At 36.5% G+C, this 13968-nt stretch overlaps 1 protein-coding gene across 27 annotated transcripts in view; it reads left to right on the forward strand.

Moving 5' to 3' along the window:
- The window catches only part of LOC149268147 (uncharacterized), a 38634-nt gene that overhangs the window by 8564 nt on the left and 16102 nt on the right, over positions 1-13968 (forward strand). For 2 of the 27 annotated variants that reach the window (XR_016271407.1, XR_016271411.1), the window contains exon 2: positions 11435-11723. The exons of the other annotated variants lie outside the window; for them this stretch is intronic. The gene's annotated coding sequence lies outside the window, so the exon portion shown is untranslated. The remainder of the gene's footprint in view (positions 1-11434; positions 11724-13968) is intronic. 27 annotated transcript variants of the gene reach the window in all.

The raw sequence follows: 13968 nt of genomic DNA on the forward strand, positions 1-13968 counted from the left end.
CAAGCGCTTTGCATTGACTCATTCGTGTGACGCTCGCGTAAAGAGCAATACGATTTTCGCTCACATAAGGACTTCTCAGCAACCGAAAACTTTACTCTGAGTGTGGCGGAAAACATAATAAAACTCAAACCAATAAGAGTAACGACTGGAAATATACCCTTGTAAGTGGTACATTCAACAATACAATTGTAAGAATTCTTTTTAAATCAACAGTAAAGACATAAATATCAATATCGATAAGTTAACATGTCTGATAAAATACATAAATATGTACTACATATGTATACATGGCATTCAATATTTCTTAAACAAACCTTATATGCATGATTACAATCAATGACTTTATGTCATGTTGTTCCTAAGTTTGATTGTAGCATTTGACCACGGAAGTGATAACATTTCTATTGCAAAAAATGCAATTTCATGATACGAGTTGTTTTTGCTAGCATCCTTATGTGCCAATACTTCCTACGAAAATTTAACAGTACCATTTATATTGTAATGCCTCCAAAAAATGTAGTTTTGTTCGATTTGCTTCTATAGATAACCAAATAATATAAAATGGCAGAAATAAGAAAAGCAAAGTATTTAAAGGCTAGATTTATGGCTATAAGCATTTCGACAATTTTCCAGGCTATTTCATTTCCAAATAGACTAGATCAAGCCAATGTATGCATGCATTTAGTATACATACATATGTATACACATACATAAGTACATCAGATGGTATAAACTTGCTGCATACCTTCGTCTCATAAGCTGCTTTACGTACATATGTATGTACATACATAAATTTGTCGCAGAACAGAAAGCAAGGGAGTGAGCGAGAGGGCGAGCAGATCTTAAACGGCATCTGTCTGTCGCCCATCGCTAACCAGTGTTGCCGAAACTTTTTCAGCAAAAGTAGCAAAACCGAAGGCTGAAAGTAGCTAAAAGTAGCCAACTTTCTTCTAAAATAGCTGAAAAAGTAGCAAAAAAGAAAACAGTGCCGTATTTTTTCATAAAAAGTCAACTTTATTAATTTAATTATTATAATATCTCATCTATGACCACCAACTTGTCATTTTCACCATTGTAGCTTTTATAATTTGCCTTTTTAAGGTAGTTGGGTGGAACGCTATACTCATAGTAAAAAAAAAAAATAATTCTAGATAAAAAAAGTTATCGGATGAGTTATCGAAAAAATATGATGCATGCCAAATTTCAGCTGCGATGATTCCTTCTGCCCGTTACATACTTTTTCACAAAACCATTCCCATTTTCAATGGGTTCAGGGTATAAAAACTGATAAGAAATGAATTTCGCATAACATTTTAGAAAGCTTACCTATTATATATATATATATTTGAAAATAGCCAGATTTGTAGCTAATAGCTGTTTGAAAATTTGTGTAGCAATCGGACTCAAGAAGTAGCCAGATCTAGCTACAAAATAGCTGATTCGGCAACACTGTCGCTAACACAGCCTACCATTACGCCTCTCGCCTAGCCACGTCCAGTGTTGCCAGATTAGCTATTTAATAGCATTTTTAGCTATTTTTGAACCCTAAATGCTATGAAAATTTTGAAAATGCTATTAGCTATAAATTTAGCTATTTTACAAACGAATATTGTGAATTTGATTTTAGTATTTAAAGCCAAAAAAAAAAACATTTTTCGATTAAGTCCCAAATTGTACGCAATGATCTGCGCGATACTACCACCACGACTTTATCGTACTTATACTATCAGTTGTGAATTTACTCCATCGCTAATTCTTCTTGGCGCGCTTCTTGGCATTAATTGTATGTGATGGATAAAAAATATAAGGAGAAATTTCGTGATTCCTGGAAAACAATCACCGAATTTAAGAATTGGATTAAGGAAGATGAGTCGGACAACAGGCGGGCGTATTGTATATACTGCAAATGCAGTGTTTTTGCCAAATTGCACGATATTAAAATGCATGCCGCGACAAAAAAACATAACACATTTTCCATGATTGCATTTAAACATGATTCCAGTTAATCAAAAATATAATTCTGATTATGATTTGGATGTGGACCAAATTGTAACATTATTAAATAACATTTAAAAATAAAATTTTAAGTAAATGTAAATGTAAGCTATTTTAAAAGTTGTTTAGCTATTTTCAGCTATTTTTTAGAGACGATTTTGCTATTTCTTGATGATAGTGCTGCCATTTTAGCCATTAAGTTGCTAGATTTAGCAATTTTGAATTTGAGTTTGCATTTTTTTTTTTTTTTTTTTTTTTTTTAATTGCTATTAGCCACAAATATGTATGCAACTTTTAGCAATTTTGTGATTTTTGTGATTTCACAATAACATCATCTTAAAAAGAACTCAGCTTGTTTAAAATCATAACAATATCGATAAATCGCACAAATTTGTGAACATTAGTTCAATAGTTGTGAACAATAAGTAGTTCACAAATTCATCGATAGTGATCGAGTATCATTTGTGCGCTAAGCTTTAAATTGTATACTCTTTTGTTAGATTCACTAAAAGTTTTATTAAATATGCCAAAAACCTATACCCAAAAATTTCGCGATGTGTGGTTGAGTGGCGGGTTTAAAGAGTGGATTCGCAAGGATGACACAGACTCAACAAGGGCCTATTGCGCCTACTGCGAGTGCACTATTGGCGCGAAGCGCGAAGCGATGGGTGCGTGTACACAAAAAAACAAATTGCCTTTTGTTGCAAAATGTGACAAGACGGAGGAGCATGAGGCTGCACTGCATAAAATTGGGCAGAGCAAAATGCAGTCATATAGTAAAAAATTTCCGCGCTGATATTGGTGACTGGGCATTCAGCCTTTTGCTAGACGAAGCTACAGATATATGTATGTATGCATGTACATACATAAGTGTCACAAACATACTTGGTAAGCATTATTTACATATTTATTTGTGCTTATATGCGTAGCAGTATACTTCATTTAATATATGTTTAAATTTTCTTAAATCTTTAGGAGTTGCCATTAACTATTTCAGCAATAGTAAAGGCACAGTTGTCTCAACATTTCTAAGCCTTGAGCTTGTTAAAATGGGCGACACGGTATGCATAGCAGATGCAGTTGAGAATTTGCTTGTAAGAAAAAACTTGAGTATAGGCAATTTGATTGGTATTGGAACTGATAAAACAAACAAAGTGTCTATACTGAGCTGAAGAAGTCAGCTCCTTCTCTTCAGCTCATAAGATGCGTCTGTCATTCTGTGCAGCTAGCAGTAAATGAAGCATGCACAAAAGTTCTGCCTCAAAGCTTAGAGTTTCTAGTACATGAAACGTACAGTTGGTTTTCGAAAGGTCAAGCCGACAACTGAACTGCCGAAAACTTTATAAATGCCTAAACAATGAGCATACATACATATGTACATATACATGTTCATATTAACAAGAAGTAACCCAAATTTTGACTGTCCTTTACTAAATTTAACATAAAAATGTATTAGTGTATTATGTGTTTGTTTCGACTATTTAGACAACATCCTATTGTGGATATGCTTGTATTGTTACATGTTTGTTCCTTAAGTTGAATATGAACTAAGCGAATATTTCCATTTATTCCTCTAGAGCCCATTGAAAATACCCAAAGTGTGTGACACGCGATGGCTATCGGTAGAAAGTGCCGTTTCAGAGAGCTAAAGCTCCGCTTTTCTTTAGCAGCTACTGCAGAGCATTGCCATAAGGCACTAATTCTAAAAGGATTGTACTACGATGAAGTAAATTTACTTTATTTAATTTTTCCTAAGCCAATTTTAAAAGAAATGCAGCAGCTAAAGAAAAATTTTCAAGCTCGGAACCCCAACCCAACGCAATTTTTATCAGATTTGATAGTTGGCATTAATACGCTGAAGGCCAAAATAATACCACTGGACATTTCTGTGGATAATTTGAAGGATAACTTTGATCATGCCATAATGCCAAACTTATATTTGGGGTTTGCATTTGAGAAAAAGTTGGAAGAGCTACAACTGAACTCTCGCGATCGGGAAATAAGATTAACATGTGTTAATTTTATTACAGAATTGATATTGCAACTTGGCGATAGGTAACACTTTTGATTTAGGTTTGAATGCATATACCTATTTCTTATTTTTTTAAGATTACCTGATAGTTTTGAAGTAATGGAGAAAATTAATTGATTTTCTCCTCAAAATATTTTGAGCCCCTCTAAAAGCAAAGAATTTTTAAATGTTTTGAAATATTTTAAATGTAAGAACATCGACGATGTATTAATTTAAATTGAGAAGTTGCGTGTCGTAAATTGGGAATCTATTACCGACACCACTAAATTTGAGGTTGAGGTTTGGTTGAGGTACATATATAGCTACAGAGATGCTGGGAATAACAACCCATTTCATGAAATAGCTATGTTTGCAATTAATTAAACGCTCAATGCTATTTTAAGCATAAGGTTAGTTTCTATAAACATTTTTAATAAAAACTCTTTATACAAACCTAGAAAAATCTTACAGATATGGATTACAAAGGCATGATAAATGCTGCCATAGTTATGTGCCAAAAAAATGGTTGGCAAAAATAATAATAAATTGGACGACATTTTAACTATAATTTAAAAACTGAATCATAAATGAAAGTAATAAATTTAACATATTCAATATATGTATATATAAAATTTTAACAAAATTTGGCAATTTCTTTTAGCAATTTTAATAAAGTTTTTAGCAATTTTAGTTAGGATTACAGTTAGGTGATTTTTGCTTTCAGCGTAGTCAAGCAACAGCACATACACGCATACATATGTACCTCCATGCATACATACACATGCAAAAATGCAACCATACTAACAGTGAAGAAGATGGGAACTTAACCTTCGCCCACACCGCGCCCACACGCGAGCGTCATAGACAGATACATACATACATACAATGACGCTAACGTTGACTCTGACAGAGACGGAAGCGCTGCGCAGCTTTTCACCCGGCTGCCAGGCAGTGCTGCCAACTTTTCCGGGCAAGAAAATGCTAAATTAACTTTTCAAACCTGCTAGAAAAGGCTAGATCAAATTCAATAATAGCCAAAAATATAGCCATTTCCGTTTTTATACCATGAACCCATTAAAAATGGGCAATAGGGTATAAAAGTATATATATATTCTTGATCAGGGCGATGAGCTAAGTCGATTTAGCCCGTCCGTCTATCTGTCCGTCCGTCTGTCCGTATGTAAGAACGCGTCGATCTAAAAAGACATAAGAGCTAGAGACTTGTTTTTTTTTTTTTTTTTGTTAATGTCCGTAACAAAAGTCCATCCACAAGAAAAGTTATTAAGCTTTTAAGTTCCAATTGTAAGCACACATTGCAGCCAATGCGTCTTTATCCGTGCCTGCGCGTAGTTGTATGTGTGCATGTGTTGTTTCTTGTGTAAGCAGAAAGACACAAAGAATGATTGAAATATCAGTTGCTCGAAGGCTTCAGGGGAAGCTAGAACTTTCTTACTTGTTATGAATTATATTTTAATTCGAAAATTGACATACGATTAATCGAGCTCAATAAAATCAATTTTCTTCTCGGCAGTGTACGAATTGTTTGTGCCAATAATATTCAAGTATTTTGGAGGCACTTTAAATTATGCTGATTTGATTTTTAAAAATACCAAATTTCCCGCCATCAGCTAGATTACAATTTTTCCTGCAATTGGCAGTTGAAAAAGGCCAGATCTGGCCAGTAAAAGGCTAAGTTAGCAGCCCTGCTGCCAGCCGGTCACTGCGTATGTGTCTGTGCGCGTGGCTGTGCTGTTTGTTAACCGTTAAAGCTTTAACTTTACTACTACGATTGTAAGTACTACTTGGTGCCGGCAGTGCTGTCGACCACTTGCCGGCATTTCTCATACAAAGCGCACAAGCGCTCGCTGTATACATATGTATGTGTGTGTGTGTAAAATTGTGAAATAATTCTCGCTCTCGTCGTCGTTTTACTCATGCTTTATGTCTCTCTCTCCCTCTCTCTGTCTCTCATTCCGTTTCATTCAGTCTTTTGCCGGCTAGGCTAAAGCTTTTCGTTTTTTTTTTTTTGAGTTGATCTCGCTCTCTTGAGTGCTTTATTTTGAGTGTATTTTGAGTGCGTTAATTTTACGATTTCGTATTTGTACTTTGAGTGCTAATGGCACAAATGTTGCTGCAATATTGTTGCCAGCGTTCGCTACTTGAAAGTTAGTTGAGAAACATGACAGAAGCAAAATCTTGATTATCGCATATTTGTGACAAATTTGTTAATATTGCTATGAATTATTGCATCTGTAGGATGTATTCGAGGCTGATGACTCATGAAGTGGGTTTTGTAATAGATTTAGACTTCATGCGACATAGGAAAATTCGATTAGTCATGTAAATTGCACATCCATTTAGAATGTTTCGTATGAATGACTGCATGCCTATACATATGTATATGTATATATGTATATACATACATATATCACAGCTTATTTCGTAAAGCGGTATAGTAAAATTTTACAGCCGTATTCCCGCTAAGCATGTAAAGATATCCAAAAATTTAAATGAGGTTTTAATTATCAGTCGTTCATCATTTTTTACTAAGGCACTTCATTATTTTCCTATTCTTAGTAACATTTAAACACAAAGAAAACTAAAATAATTGGCTTTTTCCATGTCAAATCTTATTTCGTGCACTTCACTTTCAATGACATTATTGCCCAAATATTCTTAAATTAGTATTTGGTATGACCCCCTTTTTGTTTAATTTGAATTTTCGGGTGATTCCTCTGGAGATTTTTAGGTACATTCGGATTTTCTGTTTTGCGTTTTGGTTCAGTTCTTAGCTGACTTCTGCTCCTTGCCTCCCCTCTGAAACTGCCGTTGCCTGTTGTTGCTTGTGTTTGTCACTGCGCCATTGCGCTTTGGCAATGTAACTGCTCACCGTTTGCCGCTGTCTCGCTTGCACTCGCTGTCGCTATTGCTGTTTGTTTTCTGAATGGCGCACACACACACACGCAACTACACACACACATGTACATGCACTTGCATTGAAATTATCGTTGACAATTACTGCTGCTGCTGCTATCGTTATTGCTATTGTTTTTGTTAATGTTGTTGTTACAAGATTTTTCGATGGAATTCGCTTGCAAATACAGCACGAGGTCGCCGCACAGAACTAAAGACTTTGGACACAAACTTCCGTCAGCAGTGAGGCGTGTAAAAGCGCAAGCACAAGAGAAGGAGAGGAGCTCGCTCATATGCATCTGTCTCGCTCCTACTTATGTATGGACCTCTAGCTCAACGCACACTATCATAGCTGATCCGATGCGAATGTGTCTCTGTGTGTGTGTGTGTGTGTGTGTGTGTGTGTGTGTGTTACGTCACTTCCTGCATACATGCAGTTTGCGTTTAACTCCATTAATACATTAAAGCTGCTCTTTATGAATGAAAATGCTGCCAATCTGTGTAAGTGTGTATAAAAGTGTGTGCGTGGGTGTGTGTATATGTGCATTGACTTTTACGCTCTCTGATTCTGCATTTTGCATGCGCCAATTATTTTATTACGTCGAATCGAATCACATTTTTGTCAGCCTTTTGTTTGACTGTAACAATTTGAATCGAAAACATTTCTCGCATATTTTACATTTTCCACATTGTGTGTGTGTGTGCTTTGCAATTAACTTGTAAATTGTCTTGTCATTTTAATTATATTATCGCAATGGGAACCCATTATTGCCTGACATTCTGTTTGGCCCACAAAAAACACCAAAAAACAATTAACTGCTTGGCAATCTTGTGCGAGTCGACAGACTGAAACAGTTGGGAAAGGAACACAACAAAAACTATCGATAACAATTATAAAACAACAATCAGCCGAAGGGCAACTAAATCATTGCAGTTTTATCAATAGATCAATCACTTAAGCAAATTTCATATCTATTATCCATATTTAAGAACTTTAAAAAATAGTTATTCAAAATATATATATATATATATATATATATATATATTTTGAATAACTATTTTTTAAAGTTCTTAAATATGGATAATAGATATGAAATTTGCTTAAGTGATTGATAATATAATATATATAATATATAATTAATATACATACACATATATATTAATTTTGTAGTTGGTTCTGATAAGAAAGTATAATACAGAATTAGCAATATTTATTTGAAAATTGAAAGTAATATAATAATTAATAAAAAATTAATAATGAAAATAATAAAAGTAAATTAATAAAACAACAATAATAATAATAATTCAAATAATGTAGCTTATTAAGTACATTTCAAAATATTACTAATATAAATTAAATTCGAGTATTGCTAAATAGAGCAGGAATAGATTGTGAAAAAATTGATCGTAAGATATACTGAATTGTAATAATAAATAAGTAATGATGATAATTTTAAATTTTTAATGGAAAGAACATAGTTAAATATAAACTAAAAAAAAAAAATAATAATAAGATTATTTTGTTCTTATTTGTATTTAAACATTATGTATTTTCAAAAATCATCTTGTTTAGATATTCATATATGAACATGCTCATACTATATATGTTATCTAAGAAAATATATTGAAAAATTTGATCTACAGAGACTAAACGAGCATTCGAATTGATTGAAATCGAAATCGAACTCGAACTCGAAATGCGGCCAGCGATCGACAGGGAGAGGCAGCACGAGGGGTGCTAGGGGAGTGGGGCACTGTTGAAACTGTGCCACTGGGTTAGAGTCGACGTTAACGTGGCTCGCATTGTTCACGTTTTGCCGGGCGGGTCTGTCGGCCAATGGCCCAAACTAACAAAGATACTGTTCCAACCACCACCTCAGCCCCCTGCCCAAAATACGACAAGTTTCCCCAATCAACAATTGGCAGCAACTTGCAACTAGCAACTAGCAACTAGCAACTGGCAGCCAGCAGCTTGCAACTTGCAACTTGCAACTCGGCTGCGCTGTTTCCCTTTGGGCCAAAATGGCCAATTAACTTATCTGATGTAGGCGAGAGGCAAGCGGCAACAATGCGACGTCTGCGATCCCCGACTAGGCCACATAGACTTACATATATATGTGTATGCATATACATATGTATGTGTATATATTTGTATATGTGGCACGTATCCGCATTGTTGCCAAGCTGCGTCGCTGTGTCTGCCACACGGCCTCCAAACGAGCTGCGACTGTGCAATCTGTCAGCTTGGCAACGGATCAGATCGGAGTGGCTTGCTTTGGCTTTTTCTTTTGCTTTGCCTGGGCTTCAATTGATGAACAACAACAACAATACCAATCCGACAACCACGCAAAAAGGCGCCGCAGTTGTTCGACAGGTTTTCACTCAACTGCGCCTATGCCTCAAGAATTTTCCCAGTTTGTTTGTCGTTTGGTTGTTAGTGTGTCCATTGCCCTCGCAGTGTTTGCCTCGTTTTTACTTTCGACCAACTACCTACATACAAAGTTGCAATCTACAAAAATAAAACCACCTACACGCCCATGATTGTTATAGTCATTCGTCACTTGTCATTAGTCATTGCCATTAGTCATTAGGCATTAGTCATTAGTCATTAGTCATTGGTCATTAGTCATTAGTCATTAGTCATTAGTCATTAGTCATTAGTCATTAGTCATTAGTCATTGGTCATTAGTCATTAGTCATTAGGCATTAGTCATTAGTCATTGGTCATTAGTCATTAGTCATTAGTCATTAGTCATTAGTCATTAGGCATTAGTCATTAGTCATTGGTCATTAGTCATTAGTCATTAGTCATTAGTCATTTGTCATTTGTCCAGAATATGGAGTACCTGATTTGCTACGTCCTATTGATATAGCACGTTAATCAACAGCAATGTACCAGGAAAATCAGGCGAGAATGCCTTTCTGGGTGTATATTCAAAGTTTCAAGTCTATAACGGCAAAATGTTTTGCGTTCATGTGGACGGGCACAAAACCAATACACTGCAAAAAGAAGATTAATAAAAACAATGATGCTAATGAAATGCAAATCAAGACTTGCGGGCTCTGGCCAGAGAAGAGCATTAAAATGATTTTGACATTATGTATATAAATATATCATTACTTGATATGCCATATATGTGTATATTTAAGGATTATGTGTGGTTCCATTTTAGTTCTAAATCAAATTCTGGGTATTATAGCCCAAAGTCTGAAATGGCTGCTGGCGTTCGAATGCACAGCTCGTATATCAAAGGGGCAAAGTTTTTCCATAAAGTGAGTAAGAACGAGTAAGAAAAGAAAACTCTTAAACCTTTAATAGCATCAGCTGTGCGTCGACGCTTTGCTTTGTTGCTTGTCAATCAAAATTGCATTTTGTTTTTTAATTTTCCACTTCACATTTTATACAGTTTTCCCCGCAGCAGCAGCAGCAGCAGCAGCGACATGAGGAAAACCGGAAAAGCTTGTCCTCCTATTGGGGGGAAAAACTTCAAAAACCGAAAGCCGAATGGCAGTCAGCTGCCTAGTTGTTGTTTCTGTTGGTTGTTGTTGCAGTTGTTTGCTGTTGTTGTCACAGCAAGGCATTAATTATGTCATCAACAAGCCGTCGACGCAGTAGACGTATCCTGTTGACAGTCACACACACACATACGAGCACACACGTATACACTGGGAGTGAGAAAAGTTTTTCGCATGTGGCAACGGAAGTCACGTCGTCGTCGTCGCTTTCGTCGTTTGGCTTTTCAGTTTTCCAGTGAAAATTCATCGCGCCAACCACTTATTAAATAATAAAAGTCAATATGAAAGCAGGCGTTCTGGCACAATAAACTGACAACGAACCACAAATATGTATGTAGACAACCACGCATAACCAAGCCAAGCCACGCCCCATTCTCGACTCACCTTCAAGTTTTGAGGAGGCTTACGATGCCTATTCTATTACCAATATCTGACAAAGGAACAAAGAACTAGTTGCTCGCTGTTAGCTCATGCGTGAGCCAGCTCCATGCTGTTCATGAATTTGGCTTTCGATATACCCCATATGAGTTCTCTTCCATTATTCTATATATATACATATATTGTATATAGAACGAGAAACCAAAACTAAAAGCACTCCAAATTTTTCAATTTCACTTATTTCGTTTACAACACATTTATTGCTTTATTTAACTTTTAATTCCTATTTACCTGTTGAAAAAAGAAAATTCTATATTTTTTACAACAATTTAAATGTCAAATACTTGATCAACAAAGTTTGTATTAGCTTACAACTCTAGGGAGCCTGCATTGTGTGTATTTTGTATGAAAATGTAGCCCCGATAAATATTTGTTGTGTAAAAATAAAACAGAATCCAGAGAAGAATTCTCATATATGAGCAGATACAAATACACACATACCCACATAGAGAGATACGCAGAGAGATACAGTTATAGATATAGATATAGCTATAGACATAGATATAGATACTTATGCACGTTCCTTCGCTGACAAATAGAACATTTTCATTTTCATTCCAGCTTAAAAATAACCTCGGCGCACAGACTCACGTTTGGCTTTTTCTGAATTTTCCGGCATTCGTCGGGTCAAATAGCTTTTTGGGGAAAAGTGAAAATTGTCCCATAAAACTCAATTAATTTATGTACATCCTATGGCAACATGAATAGTTTCACTCCAAAATAAACAGAAGCATAGCGAACGTTATGAGAATGCCCAACTATGGAATGCCCGAACCAGACGTGCGATCCACTGTGATAGATAATGATAGGAGTAGCTAACAGCGGGAGAATAGTTGAGCTATTCTTAAAGGTATAGTATAGTATTAACTAAATGCATATGTGAATCATCGCATATCTGCATAGATATCGAACACAATGGTCTAAATGTTGTCAGAAGAGTTTTCTTTTACTTATGTTACCAACACAATTCCATTGCTAATATACCCGCTTTGGGGGCCATATATATATATGTATAAATATGTAAAGAAGGCCATATTTGTTCTTCATAACGAGGATCGCCTTTCAGGTATTCCATTGACCTGGCCCCCGCCCACTTTTCCACTCCTGATGTGCATCATGTCAGTTCCTGGCGTTCACATCTGCCGTCGACGTTGGGGTTGGCGCTCGCCGTTTGGCGACGCTTTCTGCCTCTTCGGCAGCGTTCTAGGCGATTAGTTGCTTAAAAATAGCGCAGACATGCGGAAGACGAAGATGTCTTTGTCGTTCTCGATATTGCTGCTTCTTGTCTTTCGTGTTGTTGTTAGTGTTGTTGTTGGTTGCCGTGTACCTCACAGTTGCCGGGTTGCCAGGCCATTGTAGCGTCGCCTCCACTGTCTCCGTCTCGTCGGCCGCCCACTCGCCTGTCTACTCGCAATGTGCTACCTTCCCTCCCTCACTTCCTCACAGAATATGAGAGAGAAGAAATATTTGTCACTAATCCTACACAAAATTATTTCGGTTGCTCGAAAGCTGCTTCCACACACATACACTGGGACGCTGTCATAGACCAAGTATTTTCCATACCGTGCCACAAAGCTAAAGGCAATCCAGTCATTCCATCCGTCCATCCGTCACTTATACAATAATCTCCACTCTCAACGGCCGTTTTGGACCCACGCTGATACGCTATATCTATATCTATATCTATATCTATATCTATGTCTATATCTATATCTAGATCTATATCTAGATCGAGAGCGAGAGCGAGAGCGAGAGCGAGAGCGAGAGCTAGAGCGAGAGCGAGAGCGAGAGCGATAGCGAGAGCGAGAGCGAGATCTAGAGCGAGAGCGATATCTATAGCTAGAGCTATAGCTAGAGCTAGAGCGAGAGCTAGAGCTATAGCGAGAGCTAGAGCTAGAGCGAGAGCGAGAGCGATAGCTAGAGCGATAGCTATAGCGAGAGCTATAGCGATAGCTATAGCTATAGCTATAGCTATATCTATAGCGATAGCTATATCTATATCTATATCGATATCTATATCTATATCTATATCTATATCTATATCTATATCTATATCTATATCTATATCTATATCTATATCTATATCTATATCTATATCTATATCTATATCTATATCTATATCTATATCTATATCTATATCTATATCTATATCTATATCTATATCTATATCTATATCTATATCTATATCTATATCTATATCTATATCTATATCTATGTCTATATCTATATCTATATCTATATCCATAAATAGTAGTAGAGTAGAGGGAAAACCTAAAATACATAGTAAGCGGCGGCAGCGGCGCCATCAGCTCCACAAGCTCACTTAATTTTAGAGGGCCGAACAGATTCTTAAGCCGGCAATGGCTGAGACTCTGGAATCCAAAAGCTGGCTTCAGCAGGCTTTTTTTTATTTTCTTTTACGTTTTTTGCCGGCGTTTGGCGTGTTGGTATGACTGTTAACCTGCAGAACTCCTTTCACTTTACATTCTAATTCCAAAAAGTTTACAGCATTCGCATTCTTAAGTTCTCAATTTGCTTGCCATGACGCGAGAAGTTTACGATCCAACAACTTGGCCAACAGCTTGTTATGGGTCATCGTATCTACTCTTTCTCTCTCTGTCTTCCCTCTATATATTTATGTCTCTATATCACTGTTTCTGGGCGGCATTCTTGTTGTCCCGGTGAGGGTTTCAGAAACCGGAATGCCTGATGAATGTTAAAACGGTTGGCCAATAAGTCGTTCGCTGCTGGCCCTATCAAATAAACATGCGAATTGGTCAAAGACAGTAATAAAGTATTATTCTGTCCCTCTCTTTTCTAAGCCCTCCTCTCTCTGACGTTGTCGCTGCCTGTGTCCCCGAAGTATTGATCGATTTTAAATGCGGCCAAATCGTTGTTGTTACAAATAAATTATTGAATTGCCCAATTGAAGTGCATCAAGCGAAACACCTGACGTTCACCCCCTTCGTCCCCATCCTTGCAGCACAGAGGTTACGTTTTTTCTTCTTTTTTTAATTTGATTAAAATGGAAGTTCTGGGCGCGGTACAATTAATTGCGTTTGATACGCACATACAATAAATGATTTTCGACGCGT

The sequence above is a fragment of the Drosophila arizonae genome, chromosome X, assembly GCF_054131065.1.
Source record: "Drosophila arizonae isolate 15081-1271.41 chromosome X, UAZ_ARI_1.0, whole genome shotgun sequence".
NCBI lineage: Eukaryota > Metazoa > Arthropoda > Insecta > Diptera > Drosophilidae > Drosophila > Drosophila arizonae.